Source organism: Heptranchias perlo, chromosome 35 (genome assembly GCF_035084215.1).
Source record: "Heptranchias perlo isolate sHepPer1 chromosome 35, sHepPer1.hap1, whole genome shotgun sequence".
NCBI lineage: Eukaryota > Metazoa > Chordata > Chondrichthyes > Hexanchiformes > Hexanchidae > Heptranchias > Heptranchias perlo.
Genome location: NC_090359.1, coordinates 8,117,558 through 8,131,653, shown reverse-complemented (window position 1 = coordinate 8,131,653; position 14,096 = coordinate 8,117,558). Strand labels below are relative to the sequence as shown.

At 45.0% G+C, this 14,096-nt stretch overlaps 5 non-coding genes across 5 annotated transcripts; all 5 read left to right on the top strand.

The window, feature by feature from the left end:
• The first annotated feature begins 4,374 nt into the window (after nucleotides 1-4,374).
• On the top strand, nucleotides 4,375-4,446 carry trnaq-uug (transfer RNA glutamine (anticodon UUG)). Its single transcript has one exon. It is a non-coding gene; the product is annotated as a tRNA-Gln (tRNA).
• Nucleotides 4,447-6,379: 1,933 nt separating this feature from the next.
• trnaq-cug (transfer RNA glutamine (anticodon CUG)) lies at nucleotides 6,380-6,451 on the top strand. Its single transcript has one exon. It is a non-coding gene; the product is annotated as a tRNA-Gln (tRNA).
• Nucleotides 6,452-7,470: 1,019 nt separating this feature from the next.
• Nucleotides 7,471-7,542, top strand: trnaq-uug (transfer RNA glutamine (anticodon UUG)). The gene has a single exon. It is a non-coding gene; the product is annotated as a tRNA-Gln (tRNA).
• A 5,006-nt stretch (nucleotides 7,543-12,548) lies between these two features.
• On the top strand, nucleotides 12,549-12,620 carry trnak-cuu (transfer RNA lysine (anticodon CUU)). Its single transcript has one exon. It is a non-coding gene; the product is annotated as a tRNA-Lys (tRNA).
• Nucleotides 12,621-13,639: 1,019 nt separating this feature from the next.
• Nucleotides 13,640-13,711, top strand: trnaq-uug (transfer RNA glutamine (anticodon UUG)). Its single transcript has one exon. It is a non-coding gene; the product is annotated as a tRNA-Gln (tRNA).
• The last annotated feature ends 385 nt before the right edge of the window (nucleotides 13,712-14,096 follow it).

Here is a 14,096-nt window from a genome sequence, read left to right as displayed (position 1 = left end):
GGGCCGTGTCTCGTTCCTCGTCACATCGAGGCTCTCAGTTGATTGGTCCGTTCTCTCCACAGATGGGGCCCGACTGGCTGAGTGTTTCCAGAATGTTCTGTGTGTGTTTCACTGAGACTCAGATTTTACAGTAAATGATAAAAGGATTGTGGTCAAACACTTGGCCATGAACTGCTGCTTCACTTCAGCTTTTGGTTTTGGGTTTTTGGTCACTTTAATAGCTGTGGTCTGCCTCATTTCTGAGTGTGATTGTGGGACAGACACAGAAGCGAGGGAGGAAAAAGCAGCGACAGCCCACGCTGCAAGCAAATTGGAAGGCTGGGGCGAAAAGTTGACTAATCCAACACCTGGAGTCGAAATCGCGTTAATTGGATACGAACAATGAGCCCGAACCGGTATACAATATGAGAACCGATGAAAAAGCCAACAGGAACGACACTGAGACTACACCCAGAAGGTTATGGTGCGATTTAATGGAGCTGTTCACAATTATGAAAGGTTTTGATAGAGTAAATAAGGAGAAACTGTTTCCAGTAATGGGAGCTTCAACAACCAGAGGACACACATCTAAGATAAATTGGAAAACAGTCGCGGGGGGATGAGGAGAGATTTTCTTCAACGAAGTTAGTGCGAGAAGCTCAGAGACTTCTTTGTCACTACGATTGAGACCATCAGTACAGCTGCCTCTGCCACTTCCCTCCCTTCTTCAAGTCCACAAAGTTTCTCTCCTCTCTCTCCTCGTGCCCTCTCTGAGCTCATTTTGAACATGAGACCCACCTCCTGATGCTTCGAACTTATTTCCACCAAACTGTTGGACTCCCAACCTCCCTTCCTGGCCCCATGTTAGCTGACACTGATAACGGTTCGCTCTCCTCAGGGACTGTCCTCCTCCCTATCAAATCTGCTGTCATCACCCTCCTTCTCAAAAGACGCACCTTGACCATCTGATCATGCAAACTACCACACCATCTACAACCTCCCTTTCCTCTCAAGTCCTTGAACGTGTTGTCACCTCACAAATCCGTGTCCATCTTTCCCACACAACCGTCCAATCAGGTTTCCACCCCTGCCACAGATCTGAAACGGCCCTTATCAAAGTCACAAATGATATCCTCTGTGACTGTATAGAGGGAGATTTAATCTTGATCTAACCCTTGTTGCACCTGCCCCCGCAGTGTTTGATGGCACAGTGTAGAGGGAGCTTTACTCTGCCATGCACTGTACAGTATCAGTCTGTGATGGAGAAGAGCCCTGCTCTTCAATAGAAATCATTCTTTCGATGAGCCACTGAGCCCCAAAAGCAGCCTCCGAGACGAAAAGCCTGTTTTCCATCCCACAACTCCAGCAGTTTGCGAGGACTGGGCCACGTTAACAGCAGCTCTCTGTTCCTGGTCTGGAGCTGAGGTGTTGTGTATTGTCCCTGACACAGGGACCAGACGGCGAGCTGCTGGTTCCGATTGTTCTGGGATCATTCCCTGCTGCTCTGTTCTCACCTCTTCACTGTCTCTCAGATTATTACCAGCCATCTTCCTGATCAATAAACAATCGGCAGTCTGACCGCGGAGATTTGAGATGAGTGAAACATTTCAGAGAGCCAGGAGATGTGTAACTGAGCCAATCCCCCAGGGTGTGTGGGACTCAGCACACTGACCAAAAACAGCCTGGGCCCTGCACAGTGTTTGGGAGTCCAGCTACCCTTCCTGAGAAGAAGTGTTCCCTGACATCACCCCTGAAAGGCCCTGCTCTAATTTTAAGGTTAAGCCCACTTGTTCTAGACACCCCCGAAGGAAATAGCCTTTCTCTCTCCACCCTATCTTTTTAAACATTACAATTAGATCACCCCTTAATCGCCGATAATAAAGAAACTACACGTCCAGTCTGCACGACCTGTCCTCATAATTTAACCCTTTTAGCCCCAGTATCATTCTGGTGAATCTATTCTACACCCCATTCAAGGCCAATATGTCCCTCCTGGGGTACGGTGCCCTGAACTGAATGCTGTACTCCAGATGTGGTCTAACCATAGCTTAATGCATCCGTAGCATAACTTCCACGCTTTTTATTCCAGCCCCTTGAGATAAAGGCTCACATTCCATCAATTATTTTTTGTACTTGTCTGCTAGTTTTCAGTGCTTTATGGAGATCGACCCCTGAACCTCTCTGCCCCTCCATAGCTCCTAGTTTCTCGTCATATAGAAAATACTCTGATTCAGATATTTTTAAGGATCCAAGTGGATTATATCACACTTCAACACATTGAACTCCATCTGTCATAGTTTTTCCCTCTCATTTAATCATCAATGTCCCTTCACTACTTTCTGCTCCCATCTACACGACTTACTGCGCCACCTAACTTGCTGGTTTAAGATTGAAAACTGCCCTCCGCTTCACTGTAAGTGCAAGAGACAACTTTCGAAATGCCGTGTAGTATTACAGACCGGCTCGTTGGACCTGCTCGTTTCATCTCATCTCAATTTCATCAAACCGGAATATTACTGAATAGATGATGATGATTCACAGCTCGAGAAACCGATCCCCTCTACCAATTGGGACTGCGCCTTCCATCAAGTAGGCATTCATGGACAAGGTGAGTCTGCTGCTCAGAAATAATACAGCACAGATCATCACTCGTGCCAGCTTCACACCCTTTAGTTTGGAAAAGTAAACTGATGGTGGACAGCTGCTGTCGTGAAATGTTTTCCAAAACTAAAATCAAATGGATTTGTCCTGTGTTGTGAATTACTATTTGTCTGATTCGAGTAATCAGAGCAGTGGGACTGCATTTTGGACATTCCGAATACCAACGACCAATCACGTGAGCCTGTCGTTCCTTTCCCGTCCCAAGTCCTCTTTGAAATTTCAATGACTTCCCCGAGCTTTGGGTGGAGGACTGTTCGAATCGCAGTCCAGCCCTTCCCAATGTCGCATCTTCTAAATATCCACCCAGGATTTTCACTGGTGCAACTTTCATCAACTTGGGCTACACTTTAATTTCAAAAGCAATGTGCTGGAAATCTGAAATATCAACAGAAAATGTTGGATACATTCAGCCAGTCAGGCAGCATCTGTGGAGCGAGTTCTGATGAAAGGTCACCGACCTGAAAGGTTCCCTCTGTTTCTCTCTCCACAGATGCTGTCTGACCTGCTGAGAGTTCTCAACATTTTCTGTGTCTGCTTTTTAATTTGTTCTTCGTGTCGACCCATTGCGCGGCATCTGGTGGTTTGGATTCGGGGCTTTTTCCGCCGCGGTGTGGGTCGATTCCAGGTCAGAAAAATAATTTTCACAGAACAGTGATGAACTTTATGAAATGAATGCACGAAACTGATGAAACCCTGTGAAAGATAAATAATTGTTGTAATCGCTATGAATTAAGCGATAACGTTCTGCAAACTGGCTGACGAAAATACGAACATGGTTACAGAGTGAGAGTGACACGTGAGTAAGTTATTGTGTTTGCATGTGATGAACTTTCATCCGTTCTCATTTTCAATACTGTGTTTTAAGAGTCTGGTTAAAATGTTCAGTGTTTATGACACCAGGAAAGTGGTGCAGCCGTTGCTAAATTTAAAAGGAACAACGAATTATCACCCCCTTTTCACAAGAGCAAATTCCCAAATAACGTTCCCGCCTGCGATCAAACCAGAGACTTTTCACATGTGAGGTGAACGTGATAACCGCTAAACTGCGCAAACCGTTGCTTTTGACATGGCATCGTGTGGCTTCTCCGTTAAACAGCGGCTTGCAGCAGCTGGATTCGAGAGTGGGGATCCTGAGCTGTTGGTGAAGCGGTCTGGTTGCATCTCTCTCTCCCTGTTGGTGGGGAGTTCGCAGATTCAATCAGTGAGGAGTCTTACAACATTAGGTTATCGTCGAAAAGCTTTATTGGAATCACAAGTTTGTGATTCTAATAAAGCTGTTGGACTATGACCTGGTGTTGTCAGACTCCTGACATTTGTCCACCCCAGTCCATCACCGGTATCTCCACATCCATCAGTGAGGATCGAGCTATTTTCTTTTCACCCCGAACTTCATGCATCAGTGCCTTGCAATGTTTATGAACTGATTATTCAACACGACAAGCTGCGCTGAGCAGTGTGAAACGGAAGCAGCAACGAAGGAACAGATGGATTTGACAGCAGCTGTGTGATTGGCTCAGCATTTATACTTTTCAGAGGGAAAAGTGGGGAAGCTGGAAGTATGGATGAGAAAAGGCGGAGCCAAAATGGCAGGTTGGGATTGACCAGTGTTTGCAGGTTTGCTGATGGCAGACGTTTGCCAGTCGTCTCGTGCTGTCAATGATGCAGCGCCATGGCGATGCTGATAATGGAGCCAAGTATCCTTGAAGGGAAGGGGGCCGCATGCTTTAATGAATGGGTTCCATGGTGTAATGATGAGCACTCTGGACTTTGAATCCAGCGATCCGAGTTCAAATCTCGGTGGAACCTCAACTTTTGTCACTTTTGGGGAAACAAATAAAAGTCACCTGGAATCCCATCCCTGTTCGGAGGAAGTTCGGAGCCTCAATCAATGAGGTACGAGCTCCTTGTAGAAATTTGGGCTTTTGTTAAAGGCAAATCGTATTGAACTAACTTGACAGTGTTTTTGATGAGATAACGGAGATGGATGCTGAGGTCAATGCGATTGATGTGGTGTATGCAAGCTTTCAACAGGCAATTAATAAAGTGCCTTATGATAGCCTTGTCATCAAGATTGATACCCATAGAATAAAAGGAGCAGTAGCAATATGGATACAAAATTGCCTCAGTAACAGGAACCAGAGAGGAGTGTTGAACGGTTGTTTTTCGGATTGGAGGGAGGTGTACAGTAATGTTCCCCACAGGTCGGTGCTCGCACCACTGCCCTTTTTGATATTTATTAATGACTTGGACTTGGGTGTCCAGGGCACAATTTCCAAATTTCAAGATGACACAACCCTTGGAATTATAGTGAACAGTGAGGAGGATAGTGATAGACTTCAAGAGGATATCGAAATTGAACGCAGAAAAATGCAAGGTGATACATCTCGGTGGTCGGAAGAACGAGGAGAAGCAATGTAAATAAGAGGGCTCAATTCGAAAAGGGTACAGGAGAAGAGAGATATGGGGGAAAAGTGCACAAATCGTTGAATGTAGCGAGGCTGGTTGAGAATGCGGTTCAAAAAGCATACGGGATCCTGGGCTTTATCAATACAGGCATAGAACACTAAAGCACGGAATTCATGATGATCCTTTATAAAACATTAGTTCGACCACAACTGGAGGATTGTGTCCAGATCTGGGCACCGCACTTTAGGAAAAATGCGAAGGTCTAAGAGAGGGTGCAGAAAAGATGAACGAGAATGATTCCAGGGATGAGGGAATTTAGTTACGTGGATAGACTGGAGAAGCTGGGGATGTTCTTCTTGGAACAGAGAAGATTGAGAGGAGATTTGATAGAGCTATTGAAACACATGAGGGGTATTGACAGAATAAATGGAGACAAACTGTTCCTATTGGCGGAAAGGTCAAAGCCAGAGGACACAGATTTAAGGTGACTGGCAAAAGAATCAAAAGTGACTTGAGGAAAATCCTTTTTTACACAGTGAGTGGTTAGGAAATGCAATGCAATGCCAGGGGTCGTGGTGGAGGCAGATTCAATCGTGGCTTTCAAGAGGGAACTGAAAAATACTTTAAAGGAAAACATGCCGAGGGCTACGGGGATAGGGCGAGGGAGTGGGATTGGCTGGATTGCTATTGCACAGAGCTGGCAGGACTTGAAGGGCCGAACGGCCTACTTCCGTGCTGTAACCTTTCTATGAGTCCATAAGCTCAGCCTGTCTTTTGCTTTCCTAAATCTTCAGAAGACAAAGTTGCTTTATGTGCAACGCTGCGCTTCACTGCACCAAAAATGGTGTTTGCTGAATTTTTCTTTGCAATTTGCATTCAGCAGGCAAACATGCAGAAATTCAAAGCACTGTCTCTTGAAATGCAGGCATTGCTTGGATCGTGGCCGCGCACAAAGTTTACATTTTGTTTCACGCCAATCTTCATGCATCAGTGCCTTGCAATATTTATTCACAGATTATCCGGCAAGACTGTAATAGGAGCTGCGCTGAGCAGATTGAAAGAGAAGCAGTGACGAGAGAAGCGATATGTTTGACTAGCTGCTGTGTGATTAGCTGAACATTGATACTAAGCAGAAGGAAAAAGGTGGAAGCTGAAGGAAGAGATGAGAAAGGGTCAAGTCAAAGTGGCAGTTTGGAATTGTCAAGTTCTTGCAGTTTTGCTGATGGGAGCGGTGTGGCAACAGCCTCGAGAAGTCAGTGATGCAGCGACGTGGCCGTGCTTAGAAAAGAGCCAAATGTCTTTTGATGGAGGGTGCGGCTTTTATTAAGAAATGGGTTCCATGGTGTAATGGTGAGCACTCTAGACTCTGAATCTAGCGATCCGAGTTCGAATCTCGGTGGAACCTGATTTGTTTTTGGCCCATTCGTTTGCAACTGAAGGGCAAAAAAACAAAATGCAGCGGGAATCCACTCCCTGCTGGTGGGAAGTCGCTTTCAATCAATGAGGTTCCAGTTGCTTCTGTCGGTTACAGTTCATCAGCTCTGACGGACTTTAGCTTTCCCAAATCAACAGAAGAGAAAGCTGTATTTTGCTTAATGCTGAGTTTCACTGCACCAGAGAATGGTGTTTGCAGAACTTTTCTTTGTAATCTGCATTCAGCAATCAAGCATGCAGAAATTCAAAACATTGTTTCTTGAAAGGCCAGAATTGCTTGGATCATGTCCTCGGGCAATGTTGACATTTTCTTGTCAAGATGTTGCAGTTTTGATGATGGGAGAGGATTGTCGGTAGCCTCGAGGTGTCAGTGATGTGGCATTATGGCAGTGCTAATAAAACAGCCAAGTGTCTTTGACTGGTGGGTGCCAGCTGAAGTAGTCAGTTGGTTCACACAGTGCAATAATAAGCATTCTGGACTTGGATTCCAGCGATCAAAATTCAAATCTCGATCAACCTTCGAATTTTGTCATTTTCGTTTGCAAATTTAGGGCAAACAAGTTAAAATCACTTGTAATCTAATTCCTGTTGGTGGGGAGTTCGCAGCTTTAATCAGTGAGGATCGAGCTCTTTTCTTTTCACCACGAACTTCATGCATCAGTGCCTTGCAATGTTCATGCACTGATTATCCAACAAGACGAGCTGCGCTGAGCAGTGTGAAACAGAAGCATCAACGAGGGAAGCGAAGGATAAGACAGCAGCTGTGCGATTGGCTGAGCATCTCTACTTATCAGAGGGGAAAGTGGGGAAGCTGGAAGTATGGATGAGAAAAGGCCAAAGTGGCAGGTTGGGATTGACCAGTGCTTGCAGTTTTGCTGATGGCAGACGTTTGCCAGTCGCCTCGTGCAGTCACTGATGCAGCGCCATGGCGATGCTGATAATGGAGCCCAGTATCCTTGAAGGGAAGGGAGCCGCATCTTTTAATGAATGGGTTCCATGGTGTAATGGTGAGCACTCTGGACTTTGAATCCAGCGATCCGAGTTCAAATCTCGGTGGAACCTCAACTTTTGTCCCTTTCGTTTGTCACTTTTGGGGAAACAAATAAAAGTCACCTGGAATCCCATCCCTGTTCGGAGGAAGTTCGGAGCCTCAATCAATGAGGTACGAGCTCCTTGTAGAAATTTGGGCTTTTGTTAAAGGCAAATCGTATTGAACTAACTTGACAGTGTTTTTGATGAGATAACGGAGATGGATGCTGAGGTCAATGCGATTGATGTGGTGTATGCAAGCTTTCAACAGGCAATTAATAAAGTGCCTTATGATAGCCTTGTCATCAAGGTTGATACCCATAGAATAAAAGGACCAGTAGCAATATGGATACAAAATTGCCTCAGTAACAGGAACCAGAGAGGAGTGTTGAACGTTTGTTTTTCGGATTGGAGGGAGGTGTACAGTAATGTTCCCCACAGGTCGGTGCTCGCACCACTGCCCTTTTTGATATTTATTAATGACTTGGACTTGGGTGTCCAGGGCACAATTTCCAAATTTCAAGATGACACAACCCTTGGAATTATAGTGAACAGTGAGGAGGATAGTGATAGACTTCAAGAGGATATCGAAATTGAACGCAGAAAAATGCAAGGTGATACATCTCGGTGGTCGGAAGAACGAGGAGAAGCAATGTAAATAAGAGGGCTCAATTCGAAAAGGGTACAGGAGAAGAGAGATATGGGGGAAAAGTGCACAAATCGTTGAATGTAGCGAGGCTGGTTGAGAATGCGGTTCAAAAAGCATACGGGATCCTGGGCTTTATCAATACAGGCATAGAACACTAAAGCACGGAATTCATGATGATCCTTTATAAAACATTAGTTCGACCACAACTGGAGTATTGTGTCCAGATCTGGGCACCGCACTTCAGGAAAAATGCGAAGGTCTAAGAGAGGGTGCAGAAAAGATGAACGAGAATGATTCCAGGGATGAGGGAATTTAGTTACGTGGATAGACTGGAGAAGCTGGGGATGTTCTTCTTGGAACAGAGAAGATTGAGAGGAGATTTGATAGAGCTATTGAAACACATGAGGGGTATTGACAGAATAAATGGAGACAAACTGTTCCTATTGGCGGAAAGGTCAAAGCCAGAGGACATAGATTTAAGGTGACTGGCAAAAGAATCAAAAGTGACTTGAGGAAAAAGCTTTTTTACACAGTGAGTGGTTAGGAAATGCAATGCAATGCCAGGGGTCGTGGTGGAGGCAGATTCAATCGTGGCTTTCAAGAGGGAACTGAAAAATACTTTAAAGGAAAACATGCCGAGGGCTACGTGGATAGGACGAGGGAGTGGGATTGGCTGGATTGCTTTTGCATGGAGCTGGCAGGACTCGAAGGGCCGAAAGGCCTACTTCCGTGCTGTTACCTTTCTATGAGTCTATAAGCTCAGCATGTCTTTTGCTTTCCTAAATCTTCAGAAGACAAAGATGCTTTATGTGCAACGCTGCGCTTCACTGCAGCAAAAATGATGTTTGCTGAATTTCTCTTTGCAATCTGCATTCAGCAGGCAAAATGTGGAAATTCAAAGCACTGTCTCTTGAAATGCAGTCACAGCTTGGATCGTGTCCTCGCACAGAGTTGACATTTTGTTTTACGCCAATCTTCATGCATCAGTGCCTTGCAATATTTATTCACAGATTATCCGGCAATACTGTAATAGGAGCTGCGCTGAGCAGATTGAAAGAGAAGCAATGACGGTGGAAGCGATAGGTTTGACTCGTAGCTGTGTGATTGGCAGAGCATCGATAATTCGCTGAAGGAAGAGATGAGAAACGGCCGAGTCAAAGTGGCAGTCTGGAATTATCCATTTCTTGCAGTTTTTCTGATTGGAGAGGGTTGGCAACAGCCTCGAGAAGTCAGTGATGCAACGATATGGCCGTGCTGAGAAAAGAACCAAATGTCTTTGGATGGAGCGTGCGGCCTCTGTTAACGTAATGGGTTGCATGGTGTTATGGTAAACAATCCAACGATCCGAGTTCGAATTTCGGTGAAATCGCATTTGTTTGTGTCCAATTCGTTTGCAACTGCAGGGCGAAAAAACAACATTCAGCTGGAATCCACTCCATGCTGGTGGGAAGTTGCTGCCTCAATCAATGAGGTTCCAGTTGCTTCTATCGATTGCAGTTCAAAAGCTCAACCGGGCTTTTGCCTTCCCAAATCAGCAGAAGAAAAAGTTGTATTTTGTTTTCTGCTGAGTGTCACTGTACCAATGAATGCTGTTTGCTGAACAATTCTTTGTAATCTGCATTCAGCAATCAAGCATGTCGAAATTCAACGCATGATTTCTGGAAAGGCAGGCATTGCTTGGATCATGTCCTCGGTCAATCTTTATATTTTCTTTGCAAGAAGTTGCAGTTTTGATGATGGGAAAGGTTTGTCGGTCGCCTCGAGGTGTCAGTGATGAGCCATTTTGGCAGTGCTTCGAAAAGAGCCAAGTGTCTTTGACTGGTGGGTGCCAGCTGAAGTCGTCAGTTGGTTCACACAGTGCAATAGTAAGCATTCTGGAATTGGATTCCAGCGATCCAAATTCAAATCTCGATTAACCTTTGAATTTTGTTCTATTCGTTTGCAAATTGAAGGCAAACAAGAAAAAATCACATGGAATCTAATCCCTGTTGGTGGGGAGTTCGCAGCTTTCATCAATGAGGATCGAGCTCTTTTCTTTTCACCCCGAACTTCATGCATCAGTGCCTTGCAATGTTTATGCACTGATTATCCAACAAGACGAGCTGCGCTGAGCAGTGTGAAACAGAAGCATCAACGTTGGAAGCGATGGATTTGACAGTAGCTGTGTGATTGGCTAAGCATCTCTATTTATCAGAGGGGAAAGTGGGGAAGCTGGAAGTATGGATGAGAAAAGGCCAAAGTGGCAGTTTGGGATTGACCAGTGCTTGCAGTTTTGCTGAAGGCAGACGTTTGCCAATCGCCTCGTGCAGTCACTGATGCAGCGCATTGGCGATGCTGATAAAGGAGCCCAGTGCCTTTGAAGGGAAGGGGGCCGCATATTTTAATGAATGGGTTCCATGGTGTGACGGTGAACCCTCTGGACTTTATATCTAGCGATCCGAGTTCAAATTTCGGTGGAACCTCAATTTTTGTCCCTTTCGTTTGCAACTTTTGGGGAAACAAATAATAGGCACCTGGAATCCCATCCCTATTCGTGGGAAGTTCGCAGCCTCAATCAATGAGGTTCGAGCTCCTTGTATTAATTTGGGCTTTTGTTAAAGTCAAATCGTATTGAACTAACTTGATGGAGTTTTTGATGAGGTAACGGAGAGGGTTGCTGAGGGCAATGCGATTGATGTGGTGTCTGCAAACTTTCAAAAGGCGTGTGATAAAGTGCCTTCTATTAGCCTTGTCATCAAGATTGCTACCCAAAGGATAAAAGGAGCAATTGCAACATGTTTCGAAAATTGCCTCAGGAACAGGAACCAGAGAGGAGTGATGAACGGTTGTTTTGGGGATTGGAGGGAGGTTTTCAGTAATGTTCCCCACACGTCGGTGCTCGCACCACTGCCCTATTTGATATTTATTAATGACTTGTACTTGGGTGTACAGGGCACAATTTCCAAATTTGCAGATGACGCAAACCTTGGAAGTATAGTGAACATGGAGGAGGATAGTGATGGACTTCAAGAGGATATCGAAATTTATCGCAGAAAAATGCAAGGTGATACATCTCGGTAGGAAGAACGAGGAGAATCAATATAAACTAAAGCTCACAATTCTAAAATGTGTCGATGGACAGAGAGGTCTGGGCGTATATGTGCACAAACCGTTGAATGTGACGAGGTAGGTTGAGAAAGCGGTCAACAAATCATATGGGATGCTGGGCTTTATATTTTGAGGCATAGAGTACAAAAGCAAGGAGGCTATGATGAAGGTTTATAAAACACTAGTTCGACCACAACTGGAGCATTAGGTCCAGTTCTGGGCACCGCACTGCTCGAAAGATGTGAATGTTTTAGAGAGGGTGCAGAAAAGATAAACTGGCATGATTCCAGGGATGAGGGACTTTAGTTACGTTGATAGCCTGGAGATGCTGGGTTTGTTCTTCTTGGAACAGAGAAGATTGAGAGGAGATATGACAGATTGACTTGAAATCATGAGGGGTGTTGACAGAATAGATCGAAAGAAACTGTTCCTTATGCCAGAAGGATCAAGAACCAGAGGAAATAGATTTAAGGTGACTGGCAAAAGAACCAAAGGTGACATGAGGGAAAACCTTTTTTACGCAGAGTGGTTAGGACCTGGAATGCACTGCCAGGGGTCATGGTGGAGGCAGATTCAATCGTGGCTTTCAAAAGGGAACTGCATAAATACTTGAAAGGAAAGCATGTGCAGGGCGACTGAGATCGGTCGAGGGAGTTGGATTGGCTGGATTGCTTTTGCATCGAGCCGTCAGGGCTCGATTGGATGAATGGCCTCTTTCCGTTCTGTAACATTTCTATCAGTCTGGAAGCTCAGCCTGTTTTTTCCTTTCCGAAATCTTCAGAAGAGAAAGTTGCTTTTTGTGCAAAACTGCGCTTCACTGCACCAAAGAATGGTGTTTGCTGAATTTTTCTTTGCAATCTGCATTCAGCAAGCAAACATGTCGAAATTCAAAGCACTGTCTCTTGAAATGCAGGAATTGCTTGGATCGTGTCCTCGGGCAAAGTTTACATTTTGTTTTACGCCAATCTTCATGCATCAGTGCCTTGCAATATTTATTCACAGATTATCCGGCAAGACTGTAATAGGAGCTGCGCTGAGCAGATTGAAAGAGAAGCAGTGACGAGAGAAGCGATATGTTTGACGAGCTGCTGTGTGATCAGCAGAAGGAAAAAGGTGGAAGCTGAAGGAAGAGATGAGAAAGGGTCAAGTCAAAGTGGCAGTTTGGAATTGTCAAGTTCTTGCAGTTTTGCTGATGGGAGCGGTGTGGCAACAGCCTCGAGAAGTCAGTGATGCAGCGACGTGGCCGTGCTGAGAAAAGAGCCAAATGTCTTTTGATGGAGGGTGCGGCTTTTATTAAGAAATGGGTTCCATGGTGTAATGGTGAGCACTCTAGACTCTTAATCTAGCGATCCGAGTTCGAATCTCGGTGGAATCTGATTTGTTTTTGTCCCATTCGTTTGCAACTGAAGGGCAAAAAAACAAAATGCAGCGGGAATCCACTCCCTGCTGGTGGGAAGTCGCTTTCAATCAATGAGGTTCCAGTTGCTTCTATCGGTTTCAGTTCATCAGCTCCAACGGACTTTAGCTTTCCCAAATCAACAGAAGAGAAAGCTGTATTTTGTTTAATGCTGAGTTTCACTGCACCAGAGAATGGTGTTTGCAGAACTTTTCTTTGTAATCTGCATTTAGCAATCAAGCATGTCGAAATTCAAAGCATTGTTTCTTGAAAGGCAAGAATTGCTTGGATCATGTCCTCGGGCAATGTTGACATTTTCTTGTCAAGATGTTGCAGTTTTGATGATGGGAGAGGTTTGTCCGTAGCCTCGAGGTGTCAGTGATGTGGCGTTAAGGCAGTGCTAATAAAACAGCCAAGTGTCTTTGACTGGTGGGTGCCAGCTAAAGTCGTCAGTTGGTTCACACAGTGCAATAATAAGCATTCTGGACTTGGATTCCAGCGATCCAAATTCAAATCTCGATCAACCTTCGAATTTTGTCCTTTTCGTTTGCAAATTGAGGGCAAACAAGTTAAAATCACTTGGAATCTAATCCCTGTTGGTGGGGAGTTCGCAGCTTTAATCAGTGAGGATCGAGCTCTTTTCTTTTCACCCCGAACTTCATGCATCAGTGCCTTGCAATGTTTATGCACTGATTATCCAACAAGACGAGCTGCGCTGAGCAGTGTGAAACAGAAGCATTAACGAGGGAAGCGATGGATTAGACAGCAGCTGTGCGATTGGCTGAGCATCTCTACTTATCAGAGGGGAAAGTGGGGAAGCTGGAAGTATGGATGAGAAAATGCCAAAGTGGCAGGTTGGGATTGACCAGTGCTTGCAGTTTTGCTGATGGCAGACGTTTGCCAGTCGCCTCGTGCAGTCAATGATGCAGCGCCATGGCGATGCTGATAATGGAGCCCAGTATCCTTGAAGGGAAGGGGGCCACATGTTTTAATGAATGGGTTCCATGGTGTAATGGTGAGCACTCTGGACTTTGAATCCAGCGATCCGAGTTCAAATCTCGGTGGAACCTCAACTTTTGTCCCTTTCGTTTGTAACTTTTGGGGAAACAAATAAAAGTCACCTGGAATCCCATCCCTATTCGTGGGAAGTTCGCAGCCTCAATCAATGAGGTTCGAGCTCCTTGTATTAATTTGGGCTTTTGTTAAACGCAAATCGTGTTGAACTAACTTGATGGAGTTTTTGATGAGGTAACGGAGAGGGTTGCTGAGGGCAATGCGATTGATGTGGTGTCTGCAAACTTTCAAAAGGCGTGTGATAAAGTGCCTTCTGTTAGCCTTGTCATCAAGATTGCTACCCAAAGGATAAAAGGAGCAATAGCAACATGTTTCGAAAATTGCCTCAGTAACAGGAACCAGAGAGGAGTGATGAACGGTTGTTTTGGGGATTGGAGGGAG